Here is a 26,491-nt window from a genome sequence, read left to right as displayed (position 1 = left end):
ACGCATGCTGAGTGGAGCAAAATTATGGAAACAAAACAGGCTAACAGAGAGGCATTTGAAGTATATGCAGAGCATTTATGGGTTTACATTCAGGATTAGAGGACGCACAGTGTGACCATGAAGTTTTACTCCAACTTCTTAAAAATAATTCTCGTCCCCATATACAACAAGCGTTGCTTCACTGAGCTGATCCACCTGTAAATACATTTAGATCATTGGTAGGGTGGGCTACCAAAATAGAATCAAGGCACAAGCAAGTAACACACAATGGTTAGCAGAGGGAGATAAGTACGATCCAAAAGGACAATCACTAATTTGCTATTTTCATTGTAAAAAGCCAGGCCACATCGCTCAGCAGTGCCACAAATTCCAAAACCAGTAAATACATTTCAGAACTGATGAAGAGGGCCGCAAGCTGATATTAGAGTTCATTAAAGCATTAAAAGCTCTGACGGAAAACCAAGGGAATAAAAGCAATCCCCAATATGTCAGGGGTTGGCAGTGGCCTGTTGTGTTTGTCTTGTGTTTTGTTGTCCTGGAGCACATGGCCTTTGTTTTGACAGCTCTCCATTGCTTTGCTGTTAACTCCTCCTCTTGTTAACCCTAATTGTTTCACACTCCTGCACCCCATTTCTGTCAATTATCCTCCTACTTAATCTCCTTGTATTTTCTGTCCTTTGTCAGTTCGTCGCTTGATGTTAGTTCATTCTGACTCTGAACCCCAGTTTGCTGGTTTGATCAGATTTTTGTTTGTCCAGTCTTAGTCCTGTTTCCAGTCTAGTTAGTGCTGCTGTTTTTCTCTTTTGACTTTTTGTTTTGTTAGTTTCTCGCTTTCCTCGTCTTATTGAACTGGAGAGATGGGAGCCCATCTCTCCAGTTCACCTTTTACCCAGCTCAGTACTCTCTCTCACTGAGGACCTTCGGGTGCAAGTACCTGTCTCGGTCCTCTAGCGGGTGGATGCTGGATGTGGCTACAGCGGGAGGCTTCTCAGTGACTGCTTTGACTGCCACCTTTCCCGCCCCACCGGTTGGGTCTGGTTCACCCTTCGTCCCATCGAATTGAGTCAGTTTGATGAGCTATCCTTCACCTCCTCTGCAGCTGGAATTGTGGCTGGAGTCGACTGCCAGCTGTTTCACCTTTTTGTTGGACTATTGCACAAAACCCTTATTTGTTTAAATAAACTGTTTTCCTTCTGCAAAGGGGTCTGCCTGTCTGTCCTGACACAATAGGGGTGCGTGGCCTCCTCACCCTAGGAAGCATCATCAAGAGCGTGCAACCGAACTAAAATTAAAGCTAGCCTTGGAGGCCAGCTAGCTAACATTCTTATTGATACCGGTGCAGCCTCTTCTTGCACAAATATTCACAAGTATTTACCAAATAATAGTGAAGGTACTGTATTGGGAATGGACATTATGTCAAAACATGGCTTTGTGATAAGCTGCTTTGAAAAGCAGATTGAATTGCAAACTAATAAAACAACAAAAAATTGCCTCCCTTCCCACGATGCAAGCATTATGTCCATAACCAATACAGATCCGGTCAAACTTCTCATCAATAAGCATAGCACGACTGCAGCCTCATTGACTTTGAATTATGCATCGAGCGAGAGCCCATCCCCCTCAAAAACAATACTGCATCAAGCCAGAGGCCGTAGCTGCTGTTCATCTGCTGTGGCAGATGTACTCAATCCCTTACTAGGGACCGGCAAGGTGACGCACTATGTAGACGACTGTAGACGATTCTGATTGCCACGGATGGAGCACTTGAGAACCACTTGCAGCTGGTTGACAAAGTTTTGTGGTGGCTAGGAGATGCTGGGTTTAAAATGAATAAAGAAAAGGCTCAGATTGCCCGGAAGAGAAGTGCACTATCTAGGGTATACTCTGACTCAAAGCCACCGAGCACTAACAGACGACAGGAGGAGGTGCATAGCCGACCTACCACGCCCACACACATTACACTCGCTGCAAAATGTTCTGGGTACAGCAAACTATTTACGAGACTTTATTCCAGATTTTGCTAAGATCGAGGCACCATTGTACTCTCTTTTAAAAGGAAAAACGAAACCAAATGAGGTCCTTGAATGGGCAGATGAGCATGAGAAAGCTTTTTCAGATCTAAAAGAACATTTGTGTTTGGCTTGCCAAACCCATCAAAAACGTTTCATGTTCAGGTAGATGCGCACGAAAATACGCTAAGCGGAGTTTTAGCTCAGGAACATGGGGAGAGGTTGCGCCCAATCGCTTATTATTGCTGCAAAAAATCTCCTAGTTTAACAAGGATTCGACCCATGCACACAGCATGTACTCATGTGCATTGGATGCCAAATTTCAGCCTGTTGTTCTGCATACCATGCACACGCCCGCTGTTGCAGAATGCTGTTGCAGGGCTGAAATCAAAGGAGTTTCTCCCAATGTTTAAGCGAGGTGGATAGCGGATATTCAAGCACACAAGATTGTAAATACAAAACACACAAATTTTGCCACATCTGCTCGGAGATGTTGAGGGACATCCACACGCCTGCAACTTCTGAGAAAGAGGTGCAAAGCCTGGTGCAGGATCAGCTATTGCCAAGCCAGATTCAGATCGTTTCTGCCAGGATAGCAATTTTTACGCTGCCTGTGCAGTGTGGCCCTCATCTCCCCGATTCAGATGAAAACCGGCAACTGTTAGTAAAATTGGCACTGAACATATCCGCATGAAGCCGAGCTCATCACATTGTTGGAAGCCATTAGAACTCATAGCGAACCGATTTGTGTGTACACAGACAGTCGCTATGCATTCGGAGTTGTAACTTTTATAGCCCAATGGCAATTGCGTAAATTTCTCACTTCCGCAGGAACGCCTATAAAACACTTTGACACTATAACTGCGATATGGCAACCATACAAATGCGAAAGACCCCCATTTATGTAGTTAAAGTACGTTCGCATATCAACAAAAATCCAGATGAGCATGAAACAAATAACAACTATGTTGATATGCTAGCAAAATTTGCAGCAAAACAAGGCAACACATGGAAAGGTAACACACCCTCTGACTCAGCTGTAAGTGCTATTAAAATGACTTGAAGCAATATCAAAAAGATCTGTGGATCTCTGGTGACGAACTTGCACCGCACTTGCAGAGAGATCAGACGGTCAAAATAATCAAAGGTCTAGTAATCAAAGACGGCAAATTCGTTGTTCCCGATGCACTTCAAAAACCGATAACCAAATTATATCATGATTATACCCATGTATCTGCAGCAAAAACTTTGCAGCTGATACAAAGGCAGTTTTGGTGGCAGGGAATGACAGCTGATGTGGAAGGATGGTGCAGCACCTGTCTGGTATGTGCCAAAATTAACCAGGGCAAAATGGGCCGAACAAACCTGCAATAGCCTGATCCACCCAAGGGGCCCTGGGAATTCTTACAAGTAGATTTCATTGGTCCACTTCCTAGTGCTAAAGGAGGATATCGTTATTGTCTTGTGATATTTGACAAGTTTTCAAAATAGGTTGAAGCAATTCCCACTCGCAATAACACCGCAAATATAGTGGCACCGGTAATGGCGAATCAAATCATCCTCTCTGGGAGCACCAATGCAAATCGAATCAGACCAAGGGACTCATTTTGATGGGAAGGTCATGAAAAGTATGTGCAAAATGCTGAACATCAAGCAGAGATTTCATGTTCCATACAGGCCACAAAGCTCTGGAATGGATGAACATGCAAACCGCACCATTAAAGAAAATATTTCGAAGCAGATGACCCAGCACCAAAACAAATTGGTTGATGCTTTACCAACTGTCTTGACTGTGCTGCGGTGACCCCATCAATGGCTACAGGCATTAGTCTGTATGAACTCATGACTGGAAGGTAATGAATTTACCCATTGATCCACAAATCTCTCCAGCAGATTTGGGGCCACTCATACTTGCAACACAGCAGACTGTACTGGTAAAACTGCAAGAAAGATTAAAGGTGCTGCATGCTCAAGCTGACTTAAAACAAAAACAGTCAGATTTAATGAATGATGCACATTTTAGTCCGAATTCTGGAAAGGAAATTTTCAGAAGGAGACATTGTGATGGTACGCATCTTTGTAAAACAAAGTGCATTCTCCCCTTGTTGGCACGGGCCCTATGAAGTTAAGGCAGTCTGTAACAGCTGCGTGGCCATGACCATAAGAGGAATAATTAAGGTGGTACCACATGTCTCAATGTAAACAATTCAAAGGTTCACTGAAGTAATTCCGGTTTTCTCTTTCACAGGACAGTTGTTGCAATTCCATGGAGACCAGACAGTAGAACAGTATCTGGACCGCATGCATCGAATTAGGGTAGCGCATCACACTCGCACACACCTTAGGATACGGGAGATGGGTATGGAAGTATACAAAGGAGTCATCCCCATATACTCCAATTACATACAAAGAGGTGGTCACATGGCCCCCTATATCAACACCAGAGTCAAGTTGTGGAACAAAAATTTGTTCTAAGACTGGTTCTACCCATCCCCCAAATTTAAACATTACAGGTTACACACACCACACCCTTATCATAACATTACTGCCTGGTACCAGCTTAAAGAGCATCCAGGTTCCATTACCGGCAGCATGTACACATTGTATCAGAATAATAATTATGGAATGGATCCTAAAAAATGTTACTCTAGAAAGGATCTAGAACCAACAACATATAGATGCATACACACTGAAACACATAACAATACATACTTAAGGTTTACAGAATTACTTTTCAATCTAACAGACTCAACACCCGAAAATAGTGTAAAAACCTTTGTTTGGACTGGACGAAAAAAAGGGACTTACTGTGTGGGTAAATGCGAAGCAAGCTTGAACGATTTTACTAATCCTCAAAATTGTTCATAGACTTTACATCATTCTTTTAATTTAACCACGTGTGGATACAAGAAACCCACACAGTGCCCCAAACATTACCCCACTCCACCAGGCGGTGTAATTAAAGAAAATACAAATAAGACACTATTACATGATGTCAATTTAGTGATAACACATGTCACATATAACATCTCTAATATTCTGTCTGCCTACGTAAAATATTGTAATGCTGATGACAAAACATATACATGGCTACAGTCACGTCTAGATGATTTAGTTTCTGATTATAAAAACAGACTTGCAGTTCAAACTCCACCTGTACGAAGTAAACAAACCCTGTTCAGAAATTTAGCTGGCATTTTTGGATCAATCAATTCCACATCAAACACTTATAAAATAACAGGACAATCTCAATTTTCAACATGGTTGGCAAACCAGATCGCGACATATCTTCAACACATCACTAAAAGTAATGAGAATATTATTAAAGCGGTCAAATCTGAAGCGCAGGCGCTTTTGATGACCAGTCAAACCAATTTTAATCAGACCCGTACCATCGAGCATGACTTTGCCTGTAGGTTATATGCACAAGATTTGTTTACTGCAGCTAGACAAGAATTTTTAGATCTTCGTCTTCATAAGACACCTAGACATGTTTTAAATGATCTTATTGATATCTTAGATTTGCATAGATGGCTTACATCTTAAAAAATGAAAAACATTAACCTTAATGATGTATACTGGGAATGAATGCACCGGTTGTATTGGGTTTTTTGTCACCTTCCCTTTAATTCACCCAGACCAGGTATATTTAAATTCTACCACCATACGCTCCATTGGCGTTGTAGTTAAGGACCAACTTATCAAATGGGATCACCTTATGGGGTATATGACTTTAAAGGGTACTGAAACCTTATTTACCACTCGCACCTGTTGTCAGGCAGGTAATCACAGGTGCAGAAGCGCCAGAAAGAGTCTACACACATACAGCCTTCAAACAGCCACTGGATTCCGGTCGGTGGGTGGACCCTTACAGAACGATAAGTCGAAACTAGGAAATATTATAGTTAATTAATGATCCAAATTTAATCACAACTAGAGGGATCAGCAGTTACATTTGAATAAATATAAATAAAATCACGAAAGATTGGAGTCAGATAAAATTATGTATAAGGTCAGTACTATAATTGGAAACCCAAAAGATTAATAAATAAATATTAGTGATTTTTAACAAGACGCAAAGAAAAGACCGAACACGCATTGACCTTCGAACAGGGCCTCTGGATTCCATTCTGCAGGAAAAGGGGGACCCTTACAAGAGCCACAAAGTAAGTGGAAATAGTCTAATTTATAATCCAAGTAGGGAGCTCGCCGGAAGACTTGGAACAACTGCGGCTAAACAGAAAGACAGGGGACAACATCAAACCCCAACACACATGTAACACACAGTATCTCTGGAATGCTGTCAGTTTTTCTAAAGAAAATAAGTTTCATTCCTTCTACAGTATCTCTGGTATGCTGTCAGTTTCTAAAGAAAATACGTCTCATTCCTTCTACAGTATCTCTGGTATGCTGTCAGTTTCTAAAGAAAATACGTTTCATTCCTTCTATAGTATCTCTGGTATGCTGTCAGTTTCTAAAGAATCTTCTCATAACATTTCTGTAATGTTACAGTTGCTGGAGGATAGAAAGTTATTTTCTTCAGAAACTGTGAAAAGAATTATACTTATCCCACCAAATTAGGATGTTTTTGATGGCCTCAGTCTCATTCTGTGTGGTAGAGAACTGCTTGGTAAAGTTGCTGGGTACGAAGCTCTGGATCATGCCCACCCTTGTTGAGATCTTTCAGTGCTTTTCCCTAAATTCCTCACAGTCACTGTAAGACCAGTCCAGGCCATCAGGGGGAACCCTAAATCTAGGCAGGAGCATGGAGCCTGGTCCACAACTCCACAACCATCATTTTCCTACAATGTAAGCATGATGAATGCCCCCTTAGTAGAGATATGTGAGGCAGTGATCATAACCATCAACCAGTGCCAAAGGAAAGATCACATCCAGAAACACACATACTATGCCTTTCCATAGGTGCTGTATTTAAAAAGACGTCCGCCTGTTAATGAAAGTTTTACAAATTAATTATTTTAGCCCACTTAATCGCAGAGGTGAAATGGTTGCCTGCAACACAGCAGGGAGTAGTGCAGCCACTGGAGCGACATTCTGCTTGCACCAGAGCTTCCCAAGAGTGTGCTCTCAATGAGTCACTTGTAGTTAGAGAAGTCAGGAGTAGATGGATGTAACTGTGTTTTGAGTGTTTTGAGCTTATTAGCTGATTGGCATGTTGAGTGAATTGGTGGGTTTTTGTTACATGTGAGCCAAAATAATCACAATTAAAAGAACCAAAGACTACTTAAACTTAAACTACTTCAGTCTGTGTGCATTCAATTTATTTGATACAAAAGTTTCACAATTTGACATTCTAATTTATTGTGGGCGGCTGTAACACCTAGCCAGCAGAGGCCAGCAAAGCCTGATGATATCTGCCTGTTTGCCTGAGACCTGCCCTTCTGATCTGTTTGCCTGTTTGGATTCACTGCCTGATAAAGACCCATTGCCTGTCTGTTGAACACCGTCTCTTGGATTCTCCTCTTAACCTGTCATCCTGTCGGACAGCCTGCCTGTGTATGATCCTCTGCCTGAATTACATTTATGTCTGTTGCTTTATCCTCTAATAAACTTCTGCACATGGATTCTACGTCTGCAAGTCCTTTACACAATCTGACATGGCTGTGTTTAAAAAGTTGAACTGGAAGTTAAGTGTTGGGCATCTGATCAGAGAACTGACCCCAATGTGAGCCTGGTTTCTCACAAAGTTTTTTTTCTCCATAGGGTTTTGGATCCTTGGCGCTGTCGCCTCTGGCTTGCTTAGAAGGGGATACTTAATTTCTAGCAATTATCATCAAATTGATTACAGAAACAGTATCTGCATTTAATAACAAATTGTTCAATCTCGTCATTATACATCCCTATCATTGTATTCTACTTTATACTGTTCAGTGCTTTAATACAATCTGTGTTGTTAAAAGCGCTATGTGAATAAAAGTGATTGATTATTGAGATGCACCTTTAAGAACTTATTTCGACTCACCTGCCATCCATCTTCTTTGCCAACCTTTGTCAATAAACCAACCTGTTTGCACTCTTACCTAGTGTCTTTGCCTTGTGTATTGTGACTGAAGAACGGACCTGAACAGACAAGGATACCCAGGCTGGAACTGCTTAAAAAACTAAATGAAATATAATAATTTTTTCCATTGCACTCAAAACTGAGCTATTTTAATACAGTAGTATTAGATGTTATGCAAGAATGCAAAAGTTTTGCAAAAAAAAATGCACAGTTTCTTGGGGGAAAGCAAATTTCTTTGCTAGAGAAAGGCATTTGGTGTTTCTTTTAATGGCATCAGTGTGATACAGTCTTTGTAATTAAATGGCATACAGCTTCTTGCTGCATTACGCATGTGGGCCAGGATCATAAAACCTGTTCCTTTCATCAAAACGTTTCACATTATAATGTGATGCAGTTTCCTCTTGACCATAATGATCACATTTCCTGGTCTGATGTGGCCTTTTATTCAAAGTTTAGTGTTGTGTGACCAAGTCTAAGCCTAGTTAAAATTGATTCTTGTGTGTTTGACTTGAAGCAGCACTGCAGCCACCAATCAGTGAATGACATCAAAGTATCGTGAAAACATTTGACCGCTAATGCTCTTCATAATTGCTCTCACGGTACTTTGATGTCAAACACTGATGGGTAGCTGCAGAGCCGCTTTAAGTCAAACACACCGAATAGAAATGCAAAGACAGTACACTCCTGTACTTACGGTATGAATAGGAGAAAGTGCAATGCGTATTATGGCAGGAAAGTCCCGCCCTGTAAATGAAAGAGCCGATCATTTGTTGGTAAATTCGTTGCTTCACTGCAGCGGCAGTTAGAGTCTCCGGTTCCCATAAAACCTGAGGTCAGACCAGTCGATGCGCATTTGCATTGGTTGGCCTATGCTGAAAAATATGTTTCGTCACTCCAATATTTTGAATTTGAACTGCAATATCTAGTTCTAACCACTCTTTGTCAATCTTACATATAACACCTTTAATCCTGCATCTGCCACCATATCTTCTCTAAAGGGAGGGGTAAATGGGGAAAAAGTTGGTTGCAATTCACAACTAAAATGTGCACTTTTTATTAAATTGATTATTTTTTATTCAATGAAAATGGAAACAACTTTTACATGAACAAGAAAACAGCCATAGTAGTAGTTTCCTAAACTAATGATCTTTATCAAGTGTACATGTGCTTAAATGCCCTAAACGCCATTGATTTATTATAAAACATTCATCTGATTAACAACAATAAATTGTCACACCTGTATAACCCTCACTAACCTAGATTTAAAAAAAAAATCTTACCAATAATACATAAGTTGTTTATTTGTATTTAAAAATGATATGTAGCACCCCCTCTCTTTCTAGAGTAGAAATTTCTAAGGGATTGCTCTTGGTTCACAAACAAAATGCCTTGTGATGTTGGATTAAGGCCTTCCTCTCTCTGATTATACAGTACTTTCTCACTATATAGCTAATAAAGTTTTTTTTAATTTACTTTACTTCCTGAGTTCTATTTTAATTATGTCCTACAACTACTACAATACCCACGAAGAAATAAAAAAGATGATTTCACAAATAGAAAAAGACAAGTTACAAATTGACAATGAGCTGGGTCTGTTTCAATATTACCACATCCCTAAACTGGGTAAATAAATCAAATGTCAACTAAACAGCAACAACACAAAATCACACACACACACACACACAAACACACACACACTCACACACCTCCCTTCCCCGCTGCAGGCCTGTGTCGTGGCTGGTGTGCGTTGAGGCCTTGAAAACTTACACTGGCTGCTTCACTCGACTGGAAGCAATGATCGTACCCGATGCCAAGGAAAACCCAACGTTTCCGGTAGCTGGGTGTGCTATCCGGAGGAAGAAAAGAAAAAACTCGTCCTGTGATCTCGAGAACCAACAAAGAAAAGTCTCACAGCAGGACACAACGACAGCGTTCGTGTGAACATTTCAACACAAACACTTTAGTACAGATGATGCACTAAGTTAATGGTTGATGCGGCAATGTCCGTAAGCATTCTTTAAAAAATCAGATGAACTCGACGTTAACCCATATTGTGGGCTAGCTGTATCTCAACAGTTAATACAAAAGAAAACCACATTGTTACAAACAACTGAACAAAAAGGGCACATTTTTTCATCTCATCTCTCGCAAGCTCTTTTCTCTCTCCCCTTATTATTACCCAATTGGATTACGCTACGGGATATCCAATCACAAAATATAGACACGTTTGATTGTATGCACCACGTTTTCCCCTGTGCATTTCTAACAAACTCTTACGCTACATAACGTAATGACATGTAGAAAGGTAACCTTATATAAAGCTATTAAACACCATCCCCAAATTAGAAAAGAGTTTACAAATTAAAACAAACTGAATAAAATACATACTTTAACCCTATCACTGAAAGGATTTTTTTTTTTTATACAGGGTTACATATAGTAATTTGAGAGAATTATTTAAAGATACAGTCAACACTATTATTCTCTGTGATGTCATAAATATTCTTGCTGCATAATATAATTAAAATAAATCAGTTAAAACACCAATCCTGTTAGGTATTATGTGAGATATAGAAATAGTACAAATCAGATAATGGATTTGTTTTGTTATTGGGATTTTTTGTAACGTTTTACTTACAATGTCTTGCAACAATTGTAACATTTATATTTTGCCTCAGATTAATTTTCTTTCTGTCTTCTTTTGTTTTATTTGTTGTTGTTTTAATTATTTACTTTATTTTACTTTTGCTTGTAATCAGGCACATATTTTATTATGGGCATGGATTTGTTCACTCAAAAAGTCCAGTTTGGTTGTTCTTGTTTCACCTGATCCTAAATCAGTAGCAGTTGCCTGCATTTCAGTGGAGCCAAATTTTATCTCCAACCTGACCGGTCGATCTGTGCCTCCGTCAGTGTTAGGCATGTCAACTGATACAGAACCAATCTCAAATACGAGTGGCTCATCTGTAAACTTTACTTCTTGTTTTTCAGAGCTGTAAAATGTAAATTTTACCTTTGTTTGCAGTCGATCTATTGGATATCTTATGAAAGAACGGACTTCATCACATTCAACTGACTCCCCACTGCATACAAGCTGGTCAAAGCAAACGTTGCAGAACACTTCTCCTTCTGAGTTTTCAGATTTGCTTTTGCCCCTGTGTTTGGTTTCATCAAATATGTCACATATACGGAACCCATATGTGAGAGCACTAATACGGGATTTAACCACGGAAGGTGTTTTTCCGTACAGGATCGCTCCCTTTAAAATTACTGCCTGAGGTTCAACAGGGCAAAGTATTTTGCATACGCTGCCAAATCGCTTCTTCATGAATTTCCTCAGAAAAGCACATTCAGCGTAGCCTCCCACTATCAACATGTACTCAATCCTCAGCTCTGTGTTTTTAAGGATCTGATTAATTGTGCTTTCTATAGCACTCAAGCTGGTATCAAAGAAGCTTTTTAGCTTTTCTTGTTCAATGAATATTCCACCATCATCCCACATTACTCCCTGAACATCCTCAAAATAACTTTTCATGCTCTGTTTATCTTTAGCGAGTGTTTGTAAGCTGCTAGGACATGGAATCATCACAACATCCTCACAAGATTTTATAAGTGCAATGTCATACTTCAGTTTAAGTGCTTCACTTGGGTATTCTTTCTTAAATTTTTCAAAAATGTTGTCTGAGAAAATGTCTTTTAGAAAAGACATGAGATTCTTGTCTACTGACTGTCCACCCATGTCATTTCCTGATGCAGCGTGCAGCTCCTTCAGTTTGCCGTCATCCAGCACCTCGTGGACCGTTATGTCAATAGTACCACCTGCAAGATACAAGAAAAAAAATCAGAGACAACATTCATTTATGTGTACTCATATTTTCTATATAGTTACATCTAGGGTTTGAAGTAGATTTTTAGAAAACTCAAAATTGTAACAGATGCACTTTTTACTTGAATTGGACATGGACAACCAACTAGCGAGAATTAAAGGAAATGTCACAGACTCCATGTATAATCATAAAAAGTTATATTCAGTCTTGTCTGGTTCTTGAAAGCTGATGGGAAAGCTGATCCCAGTCAGTATGTGAATGCTGGATTCACCGCTGGGGTCTGAGGATTTTGGGCCCTGACATTTGTTTTTATTTCAGTATCTTGAAAACACACCTATTCTTGTCAAGTAGTTTGTTGAAATGAAATAGTCATTTTATAATGTTGCATTTTAAATAATACTAAATGTTTTATTTCATTTGAATTTACAATAAAATGCTAATATAAAAGTGCCCCTTTGATTTAAGGGTACAAACTATCTTTTTTCACCTCCTTGAATATTACTTAGAATTTTATAAATGGACTGGTTGACTACCTTCTGTACTATGTTTATACTTTATTCTATTTATAGTACTTAACATGTAGCTACATTGAGAAAGTGTAACACCTGAACACCAGAGGGAGCCCTCACCTGAGTACTAGCTCGGCTCAGGCCCTTTTCTACTTCACTGGTTACTTCCTGTTGAAGGGCTTTATAACCAGAGGGCCTGCCATGTGCTAGTCGTGAAGTATTGCTAGTTTCACTGCTTTACCAAATGTTTCTCACATATCTTCTGATTGCTATTGCTGTGTATGAACCTTGCCTGTTTCCTTGTTTCACGTCTCTCGGATTCTACCTACCTGTATTGTTTGCCTGATTGGACTGTTAACCCTGTGTTTACCTACTGCCTGCCTGCTGACTACCATTCCTTAACTGCCCTTGAACCTGTTGTAAGATTGGACTGCCTGTACTTTACTATCTGCCTGCCTTATCGTTTATGACTATTGTCTTTGCCTCTAATAAACTTCCAAATATGGATTCTACCTCGGCCTCAGTGTCCTTGTTACAGAAAGGTACCTTTTAGTTATAAAAAAACTATTAATTACTTTTTAGTTTTTACTTTTTAGTTTTTACTTGTTTCACTCCTTATAGTTAACTTATACTCGCAAGTATACAAGTAAAATTAATCTGTATGTAAATGTGTAGTAGGATTTTAAAGGAATTTTAGCAGTGTACCTCCACAATCTACAACCATGTACTGGCTTCCTGGTTGCTGCTCCAATTTGTCTTCACAATCCTCTCTTTCTGCTATGAAACCATCACTTGGTAGCTGCTTACAGAACACAGACGCAGCCTCTGGTTCCAGAGCAAAGATGAGTCTTTCAGGTGTAGAATCCGTCACAAGACCTGCCTGCATGATTAATTAATATTTTCATTTCATTTATTCTGTCTTACAGAAGAACAAGTAAATGTACTTTTATGTGTACATGATGAGTTTTAATAAGTATCTAATGTTCACATTTTAACTCACCTCAACAGCTGCTTCTCTCATGAATTGTTTAGCTGCCGCATTCCAGATAGCAGGAACTGTTAACACCCACGTCACATCAGATGCAGTGAACTTTTGTCCTTCAATACTTTGTCTAACTTTGTCCAGTGCATGATCCTTCAGGTATCGCAGACTCTCAGAGAAAACCTTTATAGCCTTCATTGTTTTCCCATTTGATTCTGTGATCATCAAATCTCTGTGGATTTCCTTTACAACAAAAGTGTTTATTACATTAATGTTACTCAATGAAAGTGTATCAAATTAATCTTTCATTCACAGATAAATAATATGGTATGTAAGATAAACCAAAAATGTAAAAGTACTTACTTTATTATACAGCTGCATTTTGAAGTGTTCAAATAGATAGTGTTTCTTTGCTTCTTCTTTTTTCATCAACATGGTGTATGTTTTCATGGCATCATAACCAAACTTCTGGAAGTTCTGTTCTTCATCAAACAAAATGCAGGTGGGGGTTTAGAAGGTTTTAGACCTTGCTCAACACCCCAGAAAGGAATCTAATTTGTTCTAGATGTTTATCAGTCTTAAAGCTGAAGGCATATCCGCTGAATGATGTTCCAAAATCTATAGCAACGTAAAGAAACTTTGCCATTGTGTTATAAGAGAGCTGCTGTGTTTCAGAGATTTTACCTTCTTGAAAAATGAACAGTACAGTGCTTTCTCTCATTTATATTCACAAAGCCTACTTTCACTATTATTGACACTCCCACAAAAATGGGCTTGTCTCTCTAAAACTATGAAGTGGACATATATAATGTTTAATAAAAGCAACCTTAGACAGGATTTCTTTGATTTAGTGGAGTAAAGAATAGATTATTCACATCATTTTGAGAATTATTTTGTGGACTGTTTAAATGTACTGTAAAAGGCAACATGTTCAATTTATTTTTTACATCTTAAAGATGCTGTGTATTTTATGAAAGCCTTTAATATTGCTTAAATAATTCACCCTCCAGTAGAAGTTGGTTTTGCAACCACTGAGGAGTTCAAGTAAGTTTATCAATTTCATTTATGTAGGCAATCCTGTTTTTGCTGTTGCTTGTGTCTGACTCAGATTTTCCTCTCTTCTGGTGGTTTTTCTGGCCCTTTCTAGTTTTTATATTTTTTCACCTCTACTTTCCACTTCATCAACCGCATTTGTGGAATTTTATTCTCCAAGTGGTGAGTGGAATGGACTTTCTGCGCCCAACCCAGAGGCATGGGAAAATTTCGCAATGGAGGGCATTTTGCCTACAACACCCTCCAACTCTGAGGATTTTGGAGCTACTTTTTTGGAATTTCTCCAAACCAGCGGCGAGGAGATGCAGCCCCGAGCTGGTGGACATTTTGGCGTGTGCTACTGAAAAGTTGGAGCTTCTTCAGGTCGCTCCTAATATGCGTATCAGGAAGAGGAGAGCTTACCGCACCAGGTTGGATTGCGTCAGATTGCCCATTCCTTAGTCGCTTTTCCTTACCACTAAAGGTGTCTTGAGGAACACAGGCAGTGCTTCTTTCTCAGTGATGATTGATGATAGGAGACACTTTAATTTTTCTCCCCTGTAAGGGTCCCCATTTTCCTGCAGAGCGGAATCCAGAGGCCCTGGTCGAAGGTCAATGCATGTTCGTTTTTTCTTTGCGTCTCATTAAAAATCACTAATATTTATTAATCTTTTGTTTCCAGTTGTAGTACTGACTTTATACATAATTTTATCTGACTCCAATCTTTCGTGATTTTAGTTATATTTATTTAAATGTAACTGCTGATCCCTCTAGTTGTGATTAAATTTGGATCATTAAGTAACTATAATATTTCCTAGTTTCGACTTATCGTTCGTTAGGAGTCTGGGTCGCTTAGAGACCTTGTTTGGCCAGAACAGACTCACAACACATCTGGGCTAGTCCAGGTCTTAGTCAGAGGCTACCCCGTAGATCGCTTACCTTAATGCAGCCATCTCCTTGATAGACTCAAAAAGAGTATTTTTTTATGCGTTCCCTAAGTAATAGCATGCTAAGACAGTTTGATGGCCAGAAGTCAAGATCTCAAGACGGCTCCATCCATCAATCGTTGTTCTAGCACACCAACAATGCGGAAAACCTCAGAAGTCACTAACCTACTAGAAAAGTAATTTCAATATTATAAGTTAACCAAGTTTAACATTTATTTTGCCAGGCAGGAATCCAAATTTCAAATTGGTATAATTGATAAACAGTTTACTCTCTTTTTTAAGTCCTTTCGTTCCTTTGGATATCCCTTCTCAGATCAGTCTTAATGCATATACAGGTTTTGATTCACCTCCTTACAGTCCTTCCCTAGTCCTTTGGGCCAAACTCTGAGTGGTGCCTAAGGGACCACGAGGAGGTGAACTCAGTCCGATGTCTACAGCTGAGGTCTTGTCAGAGCAGGCTGCGCTGGTTGAGGGTGTGTGAGGGTAGAGTGGTCACCTGAAAGAACAACATTAAAGCAACCACTGTAGAAATCACATCAGCGATATGTACAGTCTCTTTAAATATCAGCGTCCTGTGCCGCTGCAGTCTTTGGTCAGGTGTGTCCATCTGCACCGGCTGTGGTGATATTCAGCCTGCAGGATTACTTGATGTACCAGGTCCGTTGTGTTGATCAAACGTGAACTGAAAGTATCCTTGTTTTCTGGAGAGGTGTCTTCTCCAGTGAGTTCATCTGACCTGCTGCAAATCTTTCCATCACCTTCCCTTAGAAGGTGTGTCTCTGTAGAATTTTTCAGGTCTCCATAAATGAAGGAATCATTGTGCTGACGATTCACCAATGAACACCAAGCATCTAAACAACTCCTGAGTAATCAAGCAACAATCGAAAACTGACATGGTGATGTTGTGGGAAGAAAAGGGTTAAACAAAAGTTAACAAAGCAGCAACCATCTGTCAAGTGTGAATAGTAAACCGGGTCTCCATTTCTCTGAATCAACTTATTTAATGGAAAGGTCTCATGTGGTTTTCTAGATTATTTAATACCACTAAATGTTACAATTTGGTCTGAGGAATAATAAAGGGAGTAACAAAATCAATATAACCAGTATATTTACCGGTGGTATACATAATTAAAACAAAACACATAATTAAATATAGTCAAAAACGGCAGAAAGAGATTTTAAATCTGAAATTCACACTTGATAATAATGTAAATTTGATTGTTTACTTGTTTAAATGAATTTGTATAGTCATTATACATGTGCCACAAACTAGTGGGCCCCAATTTGTAATAATGCCAATGACCGGACATAAGTATTTGTCCTAGGAGACCAGCTGCATTGCTGAATAGGTCTCAATTTTAAAATTTGTAATTCACTATTGTGTGACTGTGGCCATGCAGGTCCTATGCACCTTACGATATTCACATAAAGTAAGTTCATAAGACCACAAGATTGCACAAACGTTTTAAAATGAAATGAAAAAAATATATTTAATTTACCCTATGTGTTTGAAATTCTGTGTGATGTAATAAATTTCAATAATTTAGACCTGGAGGTTTTATGCTTAGTACCAGGTAAATGTGTCATGCGATTACAATGATGAAGGTGTGTATGTTTGTGTGAAAATGTGTGTGTAGGAGATGGGTGATGTTTAGCGTACCATAATTTGTGTAGCATAATTTAGATCCAGTGCTACACTGGGAGGTCATAGAATTATTTACTCAGTGTTATGAGGTGTGAATGATCCCTTGTATGGCCAAGAGGCGCCGTTGAGTTCGGCTGCCATCACGACTGCTCCTGCAAAACTTTTTGTTTTTCTGTTAATTGTTTGTATTTTGGATAATCTGCGCGGTTTTCTTTATATAAGCTGGCTATTACTACATGCGACCGAGCCACTCTTATACCTATTGGTGTACAATGCACCCAACTTTCGCCGTTTTTAAACCCGACAAGGGGAGGTGGAGTGTGTCTGATGGTGAACAACCATTGGTGCGACAGCACGAGCATTGTTCCTCTCTCACGCTCCTGCACACCAAACCTGGAACTTCTGACCATCAAAATCTTCCACAGGAATTCAGCTCGGTCATAGTCAGTGCCGTTTACATTCCACCTCAAGCGGACACGGACACTGCAATATGGGACTTACACGATCACCTCACAACACACCAGTCACAGCACCGGGACGCCGCACTCATTGTGCTGGGGGATTTTAACAGTGCAAACCTCAAGCGTGCACTGCCGAACTTCCACCAGCACATCACCTGCCCCAACAGGGGCGGAAGGACACTGGATCACTGCTACACACCCTTCAGAGAGAGCTACAAGGCAAAATCATGCCCACAGTTTGCTAAATCGGACCATGCCGCCATCCTCCTCGTACCTATTTACAAACAGAGGCTGAAACAGGAAGCCCCGGTACAGAGGGAGGTGTCACGCTGGTCTGACCATTCAGTGCCTGCTCTGCAGGACGATTTGGATGATGCAGACTGGGCCATTAGGAGGGTATTCAGGAGAGAGAACATACATAGAACATTGCTTTGAAATACTCGTCAGAGACATCATCACTGCATCACTACCGGACATACTTGACCCACTACAGTTCTCCTACCGCCAAAACCGGTCTACAGAGGATTCAATTCAATTCAAGTTTATTTGTATAGCGCTTTTTACAATGGCTATTGTTCCAAAGCAGCTTCACAAAAGCAAATTATTACAAGACAAAAGCAAATCGTTCCACAGACATAAGCAAGTCACCACACAACAGGATGCGTTACAAAACAGCTGGATGAATTACAATGTAGAAAGTCCAAGATAGATTTAGTCCAGACAGAAGGTTGAGTTTTCCTCGACGTCATCGCAGGAAGGTCATCTCCTCACTGGGTCCACTGGAGAGGCTCGGTAACTAGATGCCTCGGGATGTACATCCCGAGGTGGAGACAAAAGGATAATTAGAGTAGCGGCCATTCATACTATTGGGAATCACGATGTACTGTAGCATAGGTTTCTGTTAATCTTTACGAGTATGCTTTGCTAAAAAGATATGTCTTTAGCCTAGACTTAAACTGAGAGAGTGTGTCTGATCCCCGAACATTAGCAGGAAGGTTATTCCAGAGTTTGGGTGCCAAATGTGAAAACGCTCGACCACCTTTAGTAGACTTTGCTATACGAGGAACTACCAGGAGCCCTGAGTTTTGAGATCTTAGAGAGCGTGACGGGTTGTAGCTTGACAGAAGGCTGGTCAGATAAATGGGGGCTAAACCATTTAGAGCCTTGTAGGTCAGTAACAGTACTTTGTAATCAATCCGAAATGAACAGGCAGCCAGTGCAGGAGGATAAAACTGGGGTTATGTGATCATATTTCCTTGTCCTGGTAAGAACTCGAGCGGCTGCGTTCTGCACTAACTGAAGCTTGTTTATTGAAGATGCTGGACAACCAGCGAGCAGGGCATTACAGTAATCCAGTCTAGATGTCATGAATGCATGAACTAGCTTTTCTGCATCTGAGAGAGAGAGCATGTGTCTGAGTTTAGCAATATTTCTAAGATGAAAGTAGGCAGATTTTGTAACATGAGTTATATGGTGTTCGAAGGACAGGTTGCTGTCCAATATCACACCCAAGTCTTTAACTGTCGGAGTAACGTTTATATCACATCCATCTAATTGTAGTTTGAGCTCAGAAATTTGCTGCAAACATGAATTTGGTCCGATAAGGAGCACCTCTGTTTTATTAGAGTTTAATAGAAGAAAATTTCTAGTCATCCAGTCTTTTATGTCTTTAACACACTCTGTTAATTTAGACATTTCTGATAACTTATCAGGCTTAGATGAAATGTATAGCTGTGTGTCATCTGCATAACAGTGGAAATTAACCCTGTGCTTCCTAATAATGTTCCCCAGGGGCAGCATGTATATAGAGAACAGTAAGGGGCCTAGAACTGATCCTTGAGGCACACCACACTTTACGGGCATTGTAGTAGAGCGGTCTCCGTTTATATCTACAAATTGATAACGGTCTGATAGGTATGATTTAAACCACTTTAAAGCCTGTCCCTGTACACCAGCGGTGTTTAAACGCTCCAGGAGAATATTATGATCTATAGTGTCAAATGCAGCAGTGAGATCCAATAAAACGAGTAGCGAGACGCAGCCTCGGTCGGAGGATAAGAGCAGGTCATTAGTGATTTTAACTAATGCGGTTTCTGTGCTATGATGCCATCACACACCTTCTCCACACAACCACGAGCCACCTGGACTTTAGAAAAGGTAACTATGTGAAAATGCTGTTCGTGGACTATAGTTCAGCGTTCAACACCATACACACACACACACCCATACACTCCCTCCACACTCACCTCGAAGTTGGAGGTCCTGGGACTCAGCCCATCCCTGTGTCACTGGATCACCGACTTCCTGACCGACAGACCACAAGCCGTACTGATGGGAAAACACACCTCATCCTCCCTCACTCTCAGCACTGGAGCCCCTCAGGGTTGTGTTCTGAGCCCCCTGCTGTACTCGCTGTACACACATAACTGTGTGGCCACTACAAACTCCACCACCATCATTAAATTTGCTGACGACACTGTTGTGGTGGGCCTGATCTCCAACAACGATGAGATGGCCTACCTTCAGGAGATCAACAACCTGGAGAGATGGTGTCAGGAGAACAATCTGCTCCTGAACGTCAGCAAAACAAAGGAGTTAATAGTGGACTTCAGCACGATGCAGGTGCACTCTTATCACCCCTTCATGATCAACGGGACCCCAGTGGAGAGAGTGGACAGTTTTCGGGACCTGGATGTTCACATCACGCAGGACCTGTCTTGGTCCTGTCACATCAACACCCTGGTGAAGAAGGCCCGGCAGCGTCTATACCATCTGAGGCGCTTAAGGGACTTCAGACTCCCATCTCAGGTGCTCAGGAACTTTTACACCTGCACCATTGAGAGTGTCCTGATGGGAAACATCACCTCCTGGTTCGGGAACAGCACCATGCAGGACAGGCGAGCTCTTCAGAGGGTGGTGCGGTCAGCTGAGCGCACCACCCGCACTGAGCTCCTGTGCTGCAGCAAATCTACAACAAGCGATGCTGGACCAGGGCCAGGAAGACCTCAGCCATCCCAACAATGGACTCTTTTCTCTGTTGCGTTCAGGAAAGTGCTTTCCGTTCCTGAAGGCAAACACAGAGAGAATGAGGAGGAGCTTCTTCCACTTGGCCATTCAAAGTCTGAACCAGAAAACACCCAACACCTAATCACCGGGATTCCCATGTTCACCCCTCTTTCCCAGATACTCGCCACTTACAATTGGACAATTACACTGGACAATATTGCACTAGTCACTTTACATTGGACATTCACACAGCCACTTTACACTTTATATTTTATATTTTGTACTTTATTTTATGTTTTTATATACTTGTACACTTCTTCTTATACAGTATATATATTTTTATATTTTATATTTATATATATATTTTTTTTTGTTTTCCATTCCGTTGCTGGACGGTTGTAAAAAACATTTCACTGCATGTCGTACCGTATGTATGTGTATGTGACAAATAAAATTTGAATTTGAGCATCTCTGGTATGCTGTCAGTTTGTAAAGAATTTTTCTTTAATGACTCTCACAGCATCTCTGATATGCTGTAAGTTTCTAAAGAAAAGACGTTTCATTCCTTCCACATCATCTCTGGTATGCTGTCAGTTTCTTAAGAAAATAATTTTCATTCCTTCCAAGCATAATGGTATAGTGTCAGTTTCTTAAGAAAATAAGTTTATTTCCTTTCCGAAGTATCCTGGCATGTTGCCAGTTTCTAGAGAAAATAAGTTTTATTTCTCTCTTGTGAAAAAGAAGTGCACTTATTGCAGAAATAATAGTTCATGTTATTAAAGTTAAGTAAAATATATGCTTAATGTAAGTAATTTTTTTTTTTCCTTCAGGAAACTGGCAGACTAAATATACATAGCAAGCACAGAAATGAACAATGAACAATAGAAATGGCAAAACAAAAATGAAAATACTGCGTAAAAATCACGAGTAACTCCTCTCAACGAGATGAACCCATGTCAACAGAGGATCTTGCAAGACTGTGCAGACGTGGCTGGCAGGCTGCATCCTCCACTCCGCCCCCTTAACCGGAGCACCCAAAGATGAGATTTTTCCGAGCTCTACTGGACTCCGGCAGCATGGTCTACCTCATCCAGTCTCGGGCCCATATGGAAAGCAAGACCTTCTTACCAATCACCTGTGTACACAGCAAGTTCCGGGCCATAAAGTCGGAATCCTGAATGACCTGCCGGTACCTGTGCTGATCGGGAGAAACTGGCCGGGGAGCCATCAAAGGCAGAGGCCAGCCCGAGGACTGCGCCAACTGTGCCAAACCAGGAGAGAAGATGAGTCCCCCTTCCAAAATCCTATTCCCTTTCTCAATGTGTTTCAACAGGTTAAAGGAGCAGGCTTATTTGCCAGTGCCCAGAAAGAGGATGCCTGGCTGAAACACTGTCACTTAGCGGAGGGGGAAGGAAAGACAAATGCTTGTCATGCCCCTTTCAAAGATGGAAACTGTTCTGAAGCTGGCACACACTCATCCCATGGCAGGTCACCTTGGGGCAGCGAAATACCATACAGCGTATCCGAGAACGGTTACACTGGCCCGGCCTGGAGGCTGATGTAAAGTGCTTCTGCCAGGCCTGCCCGACCTGCCAAAAGATGTCGCTCAGGACTCCTCACCCCAGTTTGCTAATTCTGCTGCCCATCATTGTGGTGCCCTTGGACCTTGTGGGGCCACTGAGGACAGGTGTTACTGGAACCTCGGGCTGCCCTATGTACAGTTCGGGGTCTGAGAATTCCCCCAGGCCTCAACTGGCTTCACCCCCTTCGAGCTCCTCTTTGGCCGACAACCCCGAGGCCTCATGGAGGTCGCCAAGGAGGTGTGGGATCAGCAGCCATCAGTGGTGGAACACATCAAAGAGATGAGGGAGAGGATCGACCGGGTCATGCCATCAGTCCAGGAACACCACAGCAAAGCCCAGCAAGCCCAACAATGCCACTAGAAAATACAGCCCAACCAAGGGAGTTCCAACCTGGAGTCGTGGTCATCATCCCCATGCAAATTCCTAGCCACCTGTCAGGGCCTATATACAGTGCTGGAGAGGGTCTACTATACCACATCAATTTGCTTAAGATATGGGTCGGGATTAGTGACCAGCTCGGTGGAGTCGTTACTTCTGATCCCGTGGTTGTGGAAATCAACTCACACCACTCCAGCACCTGATCGGTCAGTTAATGTGTTCTCCCCTCGCCCCACTGAGCGTGTAGTGGAGCATGATGCCCAGACGGCCCCAGGAGTCATCATCTGGCAGCGGCCCTACCATGTCCCAGAGGCTCATCTGCAAGATATAGAGGATGAGGGCCAACAAATGCTGAAGTTGGGGGTCTGCACCACTAACCTCACTTCTTAAAGGAGGATGACGCACCTCTCTCCTGGAAATCCGAACAGCTACCCTTGAGGAACCTGCTCCACCAGGAGTACCATCGGTTAGAACATATGTTCCTATAAGCCTTCGATTACCTCTGTTAGTATGCACACATCACCTGGATCTGGACACCCTGGCAGGAACTTCAGTTAGTCTATCCTATGTACCTATTGCTCACAACAATGAGCCAATCCTGTGGATGCAGATGTCTCCACTGTTCACTACGTACCAAATTCACCCTTGTTGCGCACTGAAATAAATACCACAAACCTTATACCCTCTCCTTCTCTTCTGTGTGTGGACGTGACAATACTATTGTCGAACTGGTATGTGCATGCTTCCACCAAGAGGGAGTATTCCAGTGGAGCTAGGAAGCGGAGTGATGTTTTTCCACTTGTGAAACAATTGTTGGTGGCACTAGCTTTATATGATCTTGATCTACCATCCATTATCTCTACAGATGAGTCAGATCATGGTCTGGGTTCACTCAGATTTAACCAGATCACACTTTCCAGCTATGATGTCAGAGAAATACTTTGATTTTGCCTCCTTCAAAGCTCTTTGATAGTTAGCCAATGAAGTAGTATCTCCAGCAACAACTTATCTTTTTTCCAGTTCCATTCTGCATGCCAACATATTTGTCTTTGTTTCAGTATTTAACCATGGATCCGTCCTAGGATTCAGATGCTTTCTCCAAAAAGGAGCGATAGAACCTAAAATTTTAGTACAAGTAGAAATAAAAAGTAATTTAATTAAAGAGTAAGCTGCTGTTAAGCATCTAAATTATAACAACTGTCTAACGACCAGATCTAAAATAGAACAAGTAAACATTACATGGTTTTGATCTGCAAAACTTAAATCCCCAATTTCGCCAGTACAGGTGGAGGTGGGCAATTAAAATCGGTTACCTCTGGAGAGGTATTAGATAAAATTTCTACGGCAGTCCTTAAGTGGTCAAGTACTTGTACTTTGCATAGACAGAAGGTCTTCTTTAGGTCTTGCAGCCTCTCTAAGGAGATTTTATAGCAATCATTGTTTTCACTCCTTTATCTTTGTGGATATATTTTACAACAAAACAATTAAATTCATTTAATTAGTTAATTCCTCAGATTCATTAATTGATAAATGCATTAAATCAGAAAAATAAATATCAAATAAAAAATGGTACAAGAAAGTGAAACTGTTTCTTTGTTTTATGTTCTTTCATTAACTATGTATATGTTTTCGTGGCATCATAACCAAACCTCAAAAAGCAGGTTTTGCAAGTGTTAAACGATTTACCCCAGGAAGGAATCTTTTATCTTTTTTTTGACTGCTATCAAAACTTAGCAATTTAAATGAATTCTGCCATTGTGTTAATAAGAGAGCTGCTGTGTTTCAGAGCTTTTATTATCTTAAAAAATAAACAGTAGAGTTTCTGCTCTTTCTTATTTATATTCTGAAAGCTCACTTTCACTTTTGTTATCCCTCCCTCTAAAATGGGTGGTTCTTTTAAAACTGAAGTAGACAGCCTTAACTAATGTTCATTAGAACACGAAGCACCTCAGGCTTTGTTGTAATTATTTGGTTCAATACAATTGGTTCCAAATGAACATTTTCATTTGAAACTAATAACATGGGTTTATTTTTAGGTAAGAATATTTAAATATGTCAATTCAAAAATAATGTGTCAATGTATTTTCTTTAATTACTTTATAATCAATCTGAATTGGTGTTTAATTTACAACTTAGGATTTAAGACTAAATTTGTTTTATTTATAGCAAGAGGCGAAATAGACATAATGTGCTTCAGGAGGACACGACCAAAACTGCTTTACAACAGTAAGTATTATTATTTTTGTATTTATTAATAATTCAATAAAAAATAATAAAATAAAAAAAAGGAACTGATTGTAATTTTAATTGTAAGAGGAAATATATATATATTTAAACAAAGTTCTTAAATTTAATTTAATAGTTTTAATATAGGTAGTAATATCTACAAGGGATAAAGGACAACAACAACAAAAAAATAAGCATAACACAATTGAAATTTTGCTATCATGTTTCCATAGTTTGCTGCTGAAACAATTTTTGTAGACACACACACAAACATCAGAACTTAGAATTTTTTTTTTTTTTTTTTTAGTAGAGCACTTAAACTTTTTTACTGTACATTTTACAGTGGATTGCTGGCTGCACAGATACCAGCACTGTACTATAAATAAACCTTATAGTACTTATTTTAAATAATAACAACTTTCTTGTTATTAAGTACAATACACCAAATGATTTTATGAAATATGTTGAAGTACTACTTTAATAGGCAGTTAAAGAATTTTACAGACACCTGTATATACACACGCACACATACTTATATGTATATATATTCGTAATTAGACTTTTAAACAATAAAATTACACATATTTCAAAATATGTCACATGATTCATTCATGTAGTCTGTTCATTCGATGCACGATGCGTCGCATTGTGAGGTAAAGTTGGGTTTGAGAGAGAGATAGACAGAGCAGCGGCCAGAGTTCGTGGCAGGAGCTACTAGTTGTTTTTTCTAGCTGTTTTTGTTCTGTAAAAACCATTGTTAGTGTCATTTTTAGTTATGCAAAGTTCCCACGATTGTCTGTATCCCTCTACTGCAAGCTTTATGATAGAACATGAAACAATGTGACTGTATTATACAATAGTGGATCTAACTAAGAAATGTACATTTCCTTGTAATGAATAATTTTGTTGTTAGAAAGTAGACAGTAGGTCTAATAAATATTATAATCAATCAATAATGAATTAAACATATCCAGATGCATCAGAATAATGGGTTTACTACACAACACCAGTCTTATCTGTGTCTGAGATAACTTCCCTGAACTCTCTCCATCACTGATCTTATTCTCATGGTCACTAAATCCTATCTCATTCTCATGTTTATCTGAAGGAAGAGCCCGTTCTGTTCTTTTCTTCTTTATCCATCAAACATGGCAGCGCTCACTGACATCCTGTTTCATGTATTCATATCTAATCAAAAGTAACATTGTCCATAATACAAAAAGCATTAACATTATACTAGCATTAATAGTGTTATTGTTACAACTTAAAAGATCGCAGCTAACCTTGCTAGCTAGCTAGCTAGCTAAACTATAGAGGGTATGCATGTGACGTCACAACCAGTTGACCTTGCTCACTGAGTGGCAAAAAGACGTTCTTTAGAAGTCCTTTAGGGGTGTATTTCAAATGATCATGCACACTGCCCGACAGTCAAGACATGTTAAAATGGGTTTTACATCAACCCACACATTATTGACCGAATCGGCTTAAATGTTGGCTATCATGAAAAGTAGACTGTTTAAACAGTGGCAAAACCAGCATATTTAAGAAGAATATTATAAGCAGCACCACGCACCTTACATGAAAACAGCAGCATGACCGTTGTTTATCATAGCAAAGACAACATATAAGATGAATTTCACGAGTGGATAACGAGAGCGCAGGAGTTTATGGCATATAGAAGAAATCTCCAGCATTAACTCTGATCATGGCTTGTCGTTAAATACAGAGAAAGTTTGATGTTCACAGTAGGAGATGTCACACTACAGGATTATTCATAAAATCGCCTTAAATTATAGAGATATTTATTTATTTATTTTTTTCCCAGTTCGTCCAAATTCCATATGGCAACACCATGCTGTAGAGG

General features: G+C 40.1%; 1 protein-coding gene and 1 pseudogene across 49 annotated transcripts in view; both read right to left on the bottom strand.

Annotated features, from left to right (window-relative positions):
- Window positions 1-26,491, bottom strand: part of LOC122331512 (trichohyalin-like) — a 590,129-nt gene that overhangs the window by 369,784 nt on the left and 193,854 nt on the right. The window lies entirely within an intron of this gene.
- LOC122331522 lies at window positions 9,842-14,045 on the bottom strand (annotated as a pseudogene).

Source organism: Puntigrus tetrazona, unplaced genomic scaffold (genome assembly GCF_018831695.1).
Source record: "Puntigrus tetrazona isolate hp1 unplaced genomic scaffold, ASM1883169v1 S000000001, whole genome shotgun sequence".
Classification (NCBI taxonomy): domain Eukaryota; kingdom Metazoa; phylum Chordata; class Actinopteri; order Cypriniformes; family Cyprinidae; genus Puntigrus; species Puntigrus tetrazona.
Note: the sequence above shows the minus strand (reverse complement) of the source record. Positions and strands in the feature narration are given on the sequence as shown.